Raw genomic sequence first — 13,664 nt, 5'->3', positions numbered from 1 at the left:
CATTCTGATCATCTAGTCCGACCTCCTGCACAGCGCAGGCCACAGAATCTCACTCACCCACTCCTATGAAAAACCTCACCCATGTCTGAGCTATTGAAGTCCTTAAATCATGGTTTAAAGACTTCAAGGAGCAGAGAAGCCTCCCTCAAGTCAACCATGCCCCATGCTACAGAGGAAGGCGAAAAACCTCCAGGGCCTCTCCAATCTGCCCTGGAGGAAAATTCCTTCCCGACCCCAAATATGGCAATCAGCTAAACCCTGAGCATATGGGCAAGATTCACCAGCCAGATACTACAGAAAATTCTTTCCTGGGTACTCAGATCCCATCCATCTAATATCCCATCTCAGGGGATTTGGCCTATTTACCCTGAATATTTAAAGATCAATTACTTACCAAAATCCCATTATCCCATCATACCATCTCCTCCATAAACTTATCGAGTAGAATCTTAAACCAGATAGATTTTTTGCCCCCACTGCTTCCCTTGGAAGGCTATTCCAAAACTTCAACTCCTCTGATGGTTAAAAACCTTAGTCTGATTTCAAGTCTAAACTTCCTGGTGGCCAGTTTATACCTATTTGTTCTTGTGTCCACATTGGTGCTGAGCTGAAATAATTCCTCTCCCTCTCCTGTATTTATCTCTCTGATATATTTATAGAGAGCAATCATATCTCCCCTCAACCTTCTTTTAGTTAGGCTAAACAAGCCAAGCTCCTTGAGTCTCCTTTCATAAGACAAGTTTTCCATTCCTCGGATCATCCTAGTAGCCCTTCTCTGTACCTGCTCCAGTTTGAATTCATCCTTTTTAAACATGGGAGACCAGAACTGCACACAGTATTCTAGGTGAGGTCTCACCAGTGCCTTGTATAACGGTACTAAAACCTCCTTATCCCTACTGGAAATGCCTCTCCTGATGCATCCCAAAACCGCATTAGCTTTTTTCACAGCCATATCACATTGGCAGCTCATAGTCATCCTATGATCAACCAATACTCCAAGGTCCTTCTCCTCTTCCGTTACTTCTAATTGATGCGTCCCCAGCTTATAACTAAAATTCTTGTTATTAATCCCTAAATGCATAACCTTATACTTCTCACTATTAAATTTCATCCTATTACTATTACTCCAGTTTACAAGGTCATCCAGATCCTCCTGTATAATATCCCGATCCTTCTCCGAATTGGCAATACCTCCCAGCTTTGTATCATCTGCAAACTTTATTAGCACACTCCCACTTTTTGTGCCAAGGTCAGTAATAAAAAGATTAAATAAGATTGGTCCCAAAACCGATCCCTGAGGAACTCCACTGGTAACCTCCCTCCAACCTGACAGTTCGCCTTTCAGTAGGACCCGTTGCAGTCTCCCCTTTAACCAATTCCTTATCCACCTTTTGATGTTCATATTGATCCCCATCTTCTCCAATTTAACTAATAATTCCCCATGTGGCACGATATCAAATGCCTTACTGAAATCTAGGTAAATTAGATCCACTGCATTTCCTTTATCTAAAAAATCTGTTACCTTTTCAAAAAAGGAGATTAGGTTGGTTTGGCATGATCTACCTTTTGTAAAACCATGTTGTATTTTGTCCCATTTACCATTGACTTCAATGCCCTTAACTAATTTCTCCTTCAAAATTTTTTCCAGGACCTTGCATACTACAGATGTCAAACTAACTGGCCTGTAGTTACCCGGATCACTTTTTTTCCCTTTCTTAAAAATAGGAACTATATTAACAATTCTCCAATCATTCGGTACTACTCCTGAGTTTACAGATTCATTAAAAATTCTTGCTAATGGGCTTGCAATTTCAGGTGCCAATTCCTTTAATATTCTTGGATGAAGATTATCTGGGCCCACCGATTTAGTCCCATTAAGCTGTTTCAGTTTCGCTTCTACCTCAGATATGGTAATATCTACCTCCATATCCTCATTCCCATTTGTCATGCTACCATTATCCCTAAGATCCTCTTTAGCCTTATTAAAGACTGAGGCAAAGTATTTGTTTAGATATTGGGCCATGCCTAGATTATCTGTAACCTCCACTCCATCCTTAGTGTTAAGCAGCCCCACTTTTTCTTTCTTAGTTTTCTTCTTATTTATATGGCTATAGAACCTTTTACTATTGGTTTTAATTCCCTTTGCAAGGTCCAACTCTACTTGACTTTTAGCCTGTCTCACTTTATCCCTACATGTTCTGACCTCAATTAGGTAGCTTTCCTTGCTGATCCCTCCCATCTTCCACTCCCTGTATGCTTTCTGCTTCTTCATAATCACCTCTCTAAGATGCTTGCTCATCCAGCTTGGTCTACAACTCCTTCCTATGAATTTTTTCCCCTTTCTTGGGATACAGGCTTCCGATAGCTTCTGCAGTTTTGATTTAAAGTAATCCCAGGCCTCCTCTACCTTTAGATCCATAAATTCTTCAGTCCAATCCACTTCCCTAACTAATTTCCTTAATTTTTGAAAGTCAGCCCTTTTGAAATCAAAAACCTTAGTTGCAGATTTATTTTTGTTAATCCTTCCATTTAGTTTGAACTGAATTAGCTCATGATCACTTGAGCCAAGATTGTCCCCTACAACTATTTCTTCTATGAGGTCCTCGCTACTCACCAAAATTAAATCTAAAATGGCATCCCCTCTAGTCGGTTCAGCAACTACTTGATGAAGGAATCCATCAGCTATCACATCTAGGAAAATCTGAGCCCTATTATTACTACTAGCACTGGTCCTCCAGTCTATATCTGGGAAGTTAAAGTCTCCCATGATCACGCAGTTTCCATTGGTATTTACTTTATTAAAGACATTAAAAAGGGCTCTATCCATATCCAAATTAGATCCCGGAGGTCTATAGCACACCCCAAGCACTATCGTAGGAGAGGCTTTACTAGTTTTCTTCCCCAATGTAATTTTTGCCCAGACGGACTCTGTCTTATCCATTGCATTGCTTCTTATTTCTTTACATTCTACCTCATCATTGATATCTCCTAAAGAAGATGGGGAACACACCCATAATTAGGGTTGCCAACTTTCTACTTGCACAAAAATGAACACCCTTGCCCCAGCCCCTGCCCTGCCCCTTTCTGGGGCCCCACCTCTTCTGAGGCCCCTCATCCCCCCCTCACTCCATCCCCCCTCCCTCTGTTGCTCGCTCTTCCCACCCTCACTCACTTGCTCATTTTCAGCGGGCTGGCTCAAGGGGTTGGGGTGGGGCCAGGGATGAGGGGTTTGGAGGCGCAGGAGGGGTTCCGGGCTGAGGGGGTTGGAGCCAAGGGGTTCAGAGTATGGAATCATAGAATCATAGAATCATAGAATATCAGGGTTGGAAGGGACCCCAGAAGGTCATCTAGTCCAACCCCCTGCTCAAAGCAGGACCAAGTCCCAGTTAAATCATCCCAGCCAGGGCTTTGTCAAGCCTGACCTTAAAAACCTCTAAGGAAGGAGATTCTACCACCTCCCTAGGTAACGCATTCCAGTGTTTCACCACCCTCTTAGTGAAAAAGTTTTTCCTAATATCCAATCTAAACCTCCCCCATTGCAACTTGAGACCATTACTCCTCGTTCTGTCATCTGCTACCATTGAGAACAGTCTAGAGCCATCCTCTTTGAAACCCCCTTTCAGGTAGTTGAAAGCAGCTATCAAATCCCCCCTCATTCTTCTCTTCTGCAGACTAAACAATCCCAGCTCCCTCAGCCTCTCCTCATAAGTCATGTGCTCTAGACCCCTAATCATTTTCGTTGCCCTTCGTTGTACTCTTTCCAATTTATCCACATCCTTCCTGTAGTGTGGGGCCCAAAACTGGACACAGTACTCCAGATGAGGCCTCACCAGTGTATATGGAAGGGGGTTCTGGGCTGAGACAGGGGGTTGGGGTGTGGGACAGGGTACAGGCTCTGGGATGGGGGTGCAGGTTCCAGGGTGGGGCCAGAAATGAGGGGTTCAGGGTGTGGGAGGGGGAGTGAGGGCTCCGGCTGCGGGTGCGGGCTCTGGTGTGGGGCCAAGGATGAGGGATTTGGGGTGCAGGAAGGTGCGCCAGGCTGGGATCGAGGGGTTCAGAGGGCGGAAGGAGGCTGCAGGCTCGGGTAGGGGGTTGGGGTGCAGGGGGGATGCGGTCTCTGGCTTGGGGTGCAGGCTCTGGGGTGGGGCCAGGGATGAGGGATTTTGGATGCATGAGGGAGCTCTGAGTTTGTGGCGAGGCTCAGGGTTGTGGCAGGGGCTTACCTCAGGCGGCTCCTGGTCAGCAGTGCAGCAGGGCTAGAGCAGGCTCCCTGTGTCTCCTGGCTCTGTGCTGCACCCCGGAAGCAGCCGGCAGGTATGACTTGTAGGCGGGAGTGTGGGTGACAGGAGGCTCTGCGTGCTGCTCTCGCCCACAGGCACCCCCCACCAGCTCCCACTGGAGGAGCCAGTGCATGTGCCCCCTCCCCACCTAGGAGCAGAACCTGCTGGCTGCTTCCGGGGTGCAGTGTGATGCCAGGACAGGTAGGGACTAGCCTGCCTTAGCCTCGCTACACCACCGACTGGACTTTTAATGTCCTGGTCAGTGGTGCTGACTGGAGCTGCCAGGGTCCCTTTTTGACTGGGCGTTACGCTCAAAAACTGGACACCTGGCAACCCTACTCATAATGTCCGGCACAATGAGGCCATTCCTTTTCTCCACACTCAGTCCTCAAAAGAAGGGGAGAATGGTGGATCACAGAAGCAGTGCTAGGGCCAGATTAAATGTGTGGAGTGGGGTGGCCCTATCATCATGAACACTAACAATGTTGAATCTCCGCACCCCACCCCATTGCAAATGGCTTCTGAGTGGTACAAATGTTTCCTTAGTATGCAAAGATTTCAATAGTGGTCATCTTTGATTCCTTGACATTTACACATATATATCTTACAAAGACTCATTACCTTAAATGAATCCTTTCCCTGGAAAGTTCAAAATCAAGCTTATAGAGGCTCTGGTGAAAGGAAACAGGAAAGGTTATGATGACGTGATGTTACTGGCAATAGAAGATTGTGTTAAGATACATAATTGTGTTATCAGTCATAGTAATTACATATGATTACATTCAATGTCATGAGTTAGAATGCCAGTAGATTAGCATGTTGAGCATCTTGAACTATTGACCATGAGATTGAAGCCAGAGGTTGAGATTCAGATATAAGAGAAGAAATGTTTCTATAGCTTTGGTTTACCTAACTTCAGTCCTCCTTTCCAGGTTCACATAAGCCGCACCGTCCCTCCCCAAAAATCACAGAAATCCTCCTGTTTCAGTGACTGAAAGAAGCAGTGCAGGTTGGTGAAACTGAAGGAATGGACAATGTATGGAACAGATGTATGGCTGTGAGACTCAGAAAATGAAACACAGGAACAAATCAAGGAAACCAGAGGTAGAAAGGCTACAAACAAAGTTACAAATTATGAGCATGCTTACAACTGATGTGTTGGACAAGGGCAGAAATACCGGTGATCTGCTGTTGCCAACAAGAGTTATTCTATCTATTAATTTTTAAACTAAGTGCTGTATCAAATGTTTACTAGTAGAAATTTTTGTAGATGAATTTTCTTCTTTTGAGCTGAAAGAAGCCATAGATTAGGTTTTGGAGAGGAGACCAGATTGTATTTTTGTCCAAAATCTTCATCTACTGGACTAATTGGACCCCCCATTTTAGAATGGAACTAGTTCTGCTGATGGGCCATGTAGGTGAATTGTTGGCAACTCTTTACTGGTTAGTTTTATTGACACAACATAAAAAGGGAGACATAGGGATTCACAGCTAGCCTATCATATGCCCACATGCCATTATCCAAAACCCATTAAAACCAATGGAAAGACACTGTCTTATGGGTTTTTGGATCATGCACATGAATGTCTGAATTTACTTTTCATCATCTTCTCAGCCTGAGGACCCATATGAAGTCTTTGGTCTTAAGGGTAACCTTGGGCTGAAGGTGTGTTTGGAGAGTTCGTATCTTTAGTAGACATTTCTATTGAAAATCAGTGTAGCTTGAAAAGCTTGTTTCTCTCAAAACAGAAGTTGGTCCAGTGAAAGATATTACCTCATCCACCTTGTCTCTCTAATTTCAATTGAAAACATTTACATTACATTTTTAAACCTTCCAGTGCCAGAGTTTCAGAAAAGAAGGGCTATCCTTCAGAAACGCGCTGCATATCTTACAAGAGCAGGCACTACTCACATTATTTTCTACTGAGTTAGAAATATCATGGGAACAGGTAGGTTTTAACCTGAGTACTTACATTTCTGTTTCCATTAAAGAACAGCAGCACATAAAAATGTGAAGGAGCTGAGGGAAGACACATAGGTGAAATTGAAGCTGAATCAGTTAGGTTTGAGTCCTGGCAAAGGCTCTAATCAAGCTGTATATTTTCCTAATTAGTGTACCCATCCTTAATGATCTTGAGATAACAGGGCTATTCAATAATACAGGACTCTCTTGTATCAAGACTAGTACCTCACATTTTTCCATCAGCCACTAAAATACTTATTGCTATTGTTGTCCTTGACAGTTTATCCCATATATTAAATTATGCCAAATTTAATAAAATTAGCGCAAGTACATTTATTTAAGTGGCCAGTCCTCCCTTCAGCTCAAGGGCTATGAACTTAAGCTGATGTCAAACATAAGAACAAATATGTTTTGCATCCCTATCTTGTCACTTCTGCCTTCAGACTATAAAGCACATCAGTAACACCTTTCTGATTCTCCTCTTTTCCAAAGAACACATTCCTGAGAGGTGGGCAGCAATGCAGGAGCAGGCATAGCATTTTGAAGAGGCCTGTTGTAGCAGTCAAATCATGGTCTTGCTCTTGGATTTTCTGTCATTAAGAAATAAAACACCCATGGAAGTTTAAGGAATTGGGGAATTCTGTTGAATACAGGGACTATTCAACTGGAAAACAAGGGTTTTGCGAGACAGTGTAGCTTTGTGGATAGAGCACTAGACAGGACTCTGGAGCCCTGGGTTCTAGGTCTGTCTCTACCACTGGCCTGCTGGGTGACCTTGCGCAAATCACTTCACTTCTTTGCATATCAATTTCCCCATCTGCAAAGTGGGGATAATGGCACTGACCACCTTTGTAAAGAACTTCAAGTTCTACTGATGAAAAGTGCGATATATAAATGCTAGGTATTATGTCTATCTTTGTATGAAGGAAGTTCTAAGTGGCAACCAGCAGCTGGTATGAGATTTCATACTTCCTACCAACCTTGTGCGAACTGCAGATGTCAAACATCCTGGCATGCTTAAAAAAAGCATACTTGTTTATTTTGTGATCAGTGATGCACAAACAAATAGATAAAGACAAAGGACTAGGACATAGAGTTATTGGCCATTACTAGTTGGAGCCATCAGCATCAGGCCATAATACTTCATTGAAATTCCTTTACCTTGCTATTGGTGTAAGTGAAAGCAGAATCTGCTACGTAGTCTAATATTTTCACATAAAGTTGCAACCTCAAGTCTGTGTGGTTACCTCTGCTGTACCTTCCTCTCAAAGGCAGACCACAATCCTACACACAATTTGCAAACATGTCCTCATTAATCTCTGCCTTAGAGTTCTCTCTGCAGATTTTCTACATTTGTCCTATCTTTATACATTCCTGGATTTAGGCTGTTTTTATTTACTATTGTCGTTCAATATTTTGCTGACGGTTTTACAATTGCACAGGCCAAGACTCCGAGGAATCTCTTCCCATTCATTGTTTTATACTCTGAGCATTAAGTGAACGTTTCCTCTTCTGGTTTTATGTCCCTTGCTGCATTATTTTACATTTTGTTGCACTAAGATAAAACCTCATTAATCCACCTGTTCCTCTCCATTCACGTCGTTTTGATTTTTGTTACTCTGTGTACTGACCATCACCCATGGTTATTTTAATCATCAACAAAATGTATCAGCTTACTGCAAAGTAAAATAAGAACCTGCACATCTTCTCAGTCAGTCAATTAGTAGTTTCAACATTTAAAATATTTTTAAAAAATAAATAAATCACAACTTTGAAGGTATTTCCACATTTCCTTGATTAGGAAATCCCTAATCTTCCCCAATGATAGAGGGCTGGTTTACAGATATGTCATTTTCTTTAGATCCCTCCTTTAACTCTATTAATTTTTTTCCAAGGTGAGACAGATATATCAGGAGAACAACAAACTCAGGCAGTGAGTGCAGAACTAGTGCTTGAGACACAAGCATAATGCTGAATGGAGAACACACACATACACACTTCTTTGCACCATTGTACTGTGTTGGCTTCAGCACTGAAATGGGTTTGTCCTGGTCCAACAGCTCTGATTCCTAATCCGGGCATCCTATACTCTTTAGCTTGTCAGAGAAACAGTAAGAATCATCTCTGACTTGTCTTGAGGCCCTGCTCAGGGTTATAAAAGCCCAGCTGAAGACTCCTAACCCCCATAATAGCTATAGCCTTTCACCCTCAAGAAAGTTTCTCTGTATGTCTACACTACTGGATCAGCGGGCAGCGATCAATCCAGCAGGGATCGATTTATCGAGTCTAGACTAGATGCGATAAATCGACCCCCAAACACTCTCTCATCGACTCCTGTACTCCACCGCTGCAAGAGGTGCAAGCAGAGTCGATGGGGGAGCGGCAGCAGTAGACTCACAGTAGTGAAGACACTGCGGTGAGTAGATCTAAGTAAGTCGACTTCAGCTACTTTCTTTATATAGCTGAAGTTGCGTAACTTAGATCAATTCTCCTCCCCTCCCCTCACAGTGTAGACCAGAGCTATTTTGTTTTATGTGTTTTCAGCTAATAGTTCTGCGACTTCTACAAGAAATGCTCCAAGGTAATCCTTCACCTCTCTCTCTCCTTCTTCTCACCAGCTGCTCCAAAGCAGTCAACATATTCTGAAGTTCTGGCACACAGTTCCCAACATGTAAGTGATCTAATGAACTTCATACCTGTTCACTAACTGTCCAAAAGTGGTTTGCAATAATTTCTAAGTGCCTCAATACAACCAATCCTTTGTTTCTAGTATGTTTGTGAGCTGCTTGCTGAGAATAGTTGATTAGATTGATCACTCTTAGTCACATGATGCATCTTTCTTCCCAGATTGATGAGACAATTCCTAGAACTAGAGTTCCAACGGTAAGTACTCATGGAAAAGGAGGTCACAATTCATTCAGTGTGAATATTTTCCAACGGTTGCATAAACCGCCCTGGAAACAAACATATTCACTAGAGTATTTGTGGAAAGTGAACACAAAAGTGGCATGATCATAGCTAAAGTGAATTTGTTTAAAATTCTGACAGATATCAGTATTTTTGCAGTCTTCATTCTGCCCTACCTGCCTAGCAGCTCCTACTCTATTGGGAAAAAAACCAAACATTTCCAAAAGTAGACAGAAAAAACATTTAGAATGATGGAAGAGGTTAGAATTTTGTACGATAGTGGAAATACACAAACACATGTTGCCAACTCATGATTTTATTGAAAGGCTTTCTATAATTGGTGTTTTCTTAATGCTGTCGCTTCAGAGGTTCTGCGATTATGTGAAGAACTCCGCTTTCTTTCCTTTTATTTTATGTAAGTTTCTAGCCCTGATGAATTCAGAGAAAAGCATGAAAAAGTGTACCTCTCTCTCTTTTTTTTTTAAGTTAAAGTTAAAGGTCCCATGATTTTTAGCCACTCAGGATTTTTAGAGCTCAGCCTCAATTATGGGCTGGAAATAATATATGCTTGTACCTGTGCAAAATGTACACAGTGATTTGGAACCTTAGGAAGTGCAGTTGCTACTTTCCAAAGAGGATGTCATCAGCTAAGAATTTGCTTATTTTCAGAGGATCTTTCCGTAAGAGATGGGATACATGCTGGGTATTCAAAAGGGTTAGTGGGGACTGGAAGCCTAGGAAGAGTAATACTTGCTGTCATTTGCTCCAAACATCGGTTTTGTAGTGGTCACTCATCTGCTTCAGGGCTTGTCTACACCAATTTAGGGTGTGCATGCCTGTGAGTATCTACAGCACACCAGCTTACCGCACTCTAAATGCCCATGTGGACCCTGGCACCATACACTGAAAACTGCATCGTATGCTTTGATATATTACCATTTGAAACAGCAGTACACCAAAGAGCACTATGGAACTTTTGTCCACATGGGGCATTACTGCAGGGTAAGCTGGTGCATTGTAGATTTACACACTGGCTTGCCATGCACTAAGTCATAAATGATCTGGAGGATGGTGTGGATTGCACTCTCAGCAAATTTGCGGATGATACTAAGCTGGGAGGAGTGGTAGATACGCTGGAGGGGAGGGATAGGATACAGAAGGACCTAGACAAATTGGAAGATTGGGCCAAAAGAAATCTAATGAGGTTCAATAAGGATAAGTGCAGGGTCCTGCACTTAGGATGGAAGAATCCAATGCACCGCTACAGACTAGGGACCGAATGGCTCGGCAGCAGTTCTGCGGAAAAGGACCTAGGGGTGGCAGTGGACGAGAAGCTGGATATGAGTCAGCAGTGTGCCCTTGTTGCCAAGAAGGCCAATGGCATTTTGGGATGTATAAGTAGGGGCATAGCGAGCAGATCAAGGGACGTGATCGTTCCCCTCTATTCGACACTGGTGAGGCCTCATCTGGAGTACTGTGTCCAGTTTTGGGCCCCACACTACAAGAAGGATGTGGATAAATTGGAAAGAGTACAGCGAAGGGCAACAAAAATGATTAGGGGTCTAGAGCACATGACTTATGAGGAGAGGCTGAGGGAGCTGGGATTGTTTAGTCTGCAGAAGAGAAGAATGAGGGGGGATTTGATAGCTGCTTTCAACTACCTGAAAGGGGGTTTCAAAGAGGATGGCTCTAGACTGTTCTCAATGGTAGCAGATGACAGAACGAGGAGTAATGGTCTCAAGTTGCAATGGGGGAGGTTTAGATTGGATATTAGGAAAAACTTTTTCACTAAGAGGGTGGTGAAACACTGGAATGCGTTACCTAGGGAGGTGGTAGAATCTCCTTCCTTAGAGGTTTTTAAGGTCAGGCTTGACAAAGCCCTGGCTAGGATGATTTAACTGGGACTTGGTCCTGCTTTGAGCAGGGGGTTTGGACTAGATGACCTTCTGGGGTCCCTTCCAACCCTGATATTCTATGATTCTATGATAAGTCTCCATGAAGACAGGCCTTAAGTCAGTTATTTTAAAAACTGTCTACCTCCTCCATCAGTAAATTGCTCTAGCAGGCTTTCAGAGACCTTATTGTCTCCTTCGCTAACATCTTGTTCTTTATGTACTTGAAAAAAATACTCATTTTTATCTCAGCCTCTAATGTATTCTTTTCACTTTTTACCTTTGCATTTCTTATCATAGTTATTCTCTGAAGGTCAGTTTAGGATTTATCTGCTCCTCAACAGAGCAAGATTTTTTCCATCTTCAATTATTTCTATTCTTCTGACACACTTATCATTGCCCCTTCATGTTTGTTCTTACAAACATAACCCAGAGAGCATCCATGACCCTTGGGAATACCTTGTATAGAAGTGTTTTCTTTCTTGGGAAGGACATGATTAAAAAAAAACCCCAGCATGATAAACATCTAAATAGCACTGTTCTCACATAGCATCTTGCAACAAAGAAAGAATAAAAAACAGAAGAGTCCAGAGACAAAACATTAGCTAAACACCTAGATAAAAAGATAGACTATTGAGCTAGTCTTAAACCAGAAATATTCTAGATTGCTGAATTGGGTGCCTATAATTGTTGAATTTAGCAAAGCACTTACACCCGGAAGGTCAATGGGATTTAAGCACATACTTCTGTGCTTTAATTAACTAGCCATAATGAATAAGCAGGAGCATTTTCAAGACCTCCTTTGGGTGCTTTGCAAAAGATTTGAGTGTCTAGTTTGGGGGACTCCAAAAAGCAATGGAATTCTCAAAGCAGAGAAGAGTGTTCTTTGAAAATTTGCTCAGTTCTAGAAGCCCAAGCTGTCAAGGTCTCAGCCAGGTTTATCAGCCACTGAAATTTTCAAAACCTCATTACTATATGACACCATGTTCTCCAGGGACAGCTCTCTGCAGTGCAAGGTTACTCAAGACACTTCAGCAATTCTCTCATGGTTTGCTGTAGACAACTGGGAGAAAGCAATGATCTCACAAGTCCCTTACTGAAAGAAGAGTCTAAAAAATTAAATGAGGGTGCAGCTAGTTGATCATTGCATTATATAAACAAAGTAAAAACCAGGTTTGCCATTCTGTGCTTGAGAGAGTTGCAGATGTAGAATGGGAAGCAGTTTAGGGCAGCTAGTTCACACACTACAGATCAAATTTGCAAAAGCTTTTGGTAAGCACAACTAACCATTTGGACTCCAATCTAAAGGCTGAAGTGGGAGCTGGGCACACAGGTCATTTTCACTCAAGTCACCGGAGTATCTAGTGGTCTGTGGAATTTTCAGAGGCACCCTTGGGAATTTCTTACATGCTAGGGGCTAAATAGACATGCCCACCTGGTATTCTGTATGGTGGAAGTTAGGAGCCTGATTTCATATATATATTAAGGCTGCTTTAGCTCACTAGCAGTGTGAAAAGTGGAGCTAAGACGGATTGTAACCCTGCACATCAGAGATGGGCAACTGGTAGCTTGGGGGCCACATCTGGCCTACCAGATCATTTTATTTGGCCTGCCAACAGTTAAGCAGGGCAGACACAGTGGTGGTGGGGTTGGAGCCATGGGGAAAAAAATGATTAACCTGGGTTGCTGAGGGGTGCAGACTTTAGTACAGCTGCTTCTGCCTCATACTGCTCCCTTCTCCCATCAACATAGGCTCCAACTCCACCCCAAGCCACCCAGCTCCAGTTACTGCTTCTCCATTGGCTGACTGGCTCTCAGCTCCCAAACAGTCTGATTCTGGCCCGGCCCCTTCCAGCAGTGGGTACAAGCAGGGTACACCTTTGCCAATGGGGAGGCAATACCCAAAGCTCAGTGGAACAAGATGGAGCCAGAGCCTGTGCTGATGGGAAATGGAGTGGAGCCCAGGACTGGGAGTAGGTGCTTATGTACGGGTTCTGACCACTCTTTGGCACAGCTACCTCTGTCATTCATGCAGGAGAGGGGCTCTACCCCATAACAGCTCTGGTGACTCCCTCCCCACTGGCAAAAGTGCACCCTAGCCTGCCCACAGTGGTGTGTGGGTGTGGGTGTTTTGGGGGGAGGGTTGGCCACAATCAGATTCCCACAGCCATTGGGAGTAAATCTGATTGTGACCAGCACCCCTTCACCCCCCAGGGGTGGGTCAGGGCACATTTCTGCCAGCAGGGAGGCAGTAACAAGAGCTGCATGTCATAATGGCAGAGCACCTTCCCTGCTGGCATGACAGAGGGGTGGCTGGGCCAAATTGGAGTGGGGTTGTCCCTGGTGCATTGGATCCTGCTGCTCCAGTGTCTGCCTCCACTCAGTTCCACCCATGGACACAGGCTTTGCCATGAGGGGAAGAGCCCGGGAATGGGCACAGAAGCCCACTCACTGGGTTGCAATGCCACTTACATTTGTCCCAGCCTCCCCCATCTTGCCGGAAGGAAATGGGCTCTGCCGTTATGCAACCCAGCGTCTCTTTCTTGAGGTATAGTTTCACGAGGAGTTTCAGACGTGTTTGATCATGTGGAAGAAAAATTAAAGGAAACTATGCAAGATGGT

The sequence above is a fragment of the Dermochelys coriacea genome, chromosome 13 (assembly GCF_009764565.3).
Source record: "Dermochelys coriacea isolate rDerCor1 chromosome 13, rDerCor1.pri.v4, whole genome shotgun sequence".
In the NCBI taxonomy this organism is placed as follows: Eukaryota; Metazoa; Chordata; order Testudines; family Dermochelyidae; genus Dermochelys; species Dermochelys coriacea.
This window is presented reverse-complemented; position numbering follows the sequence as displayed.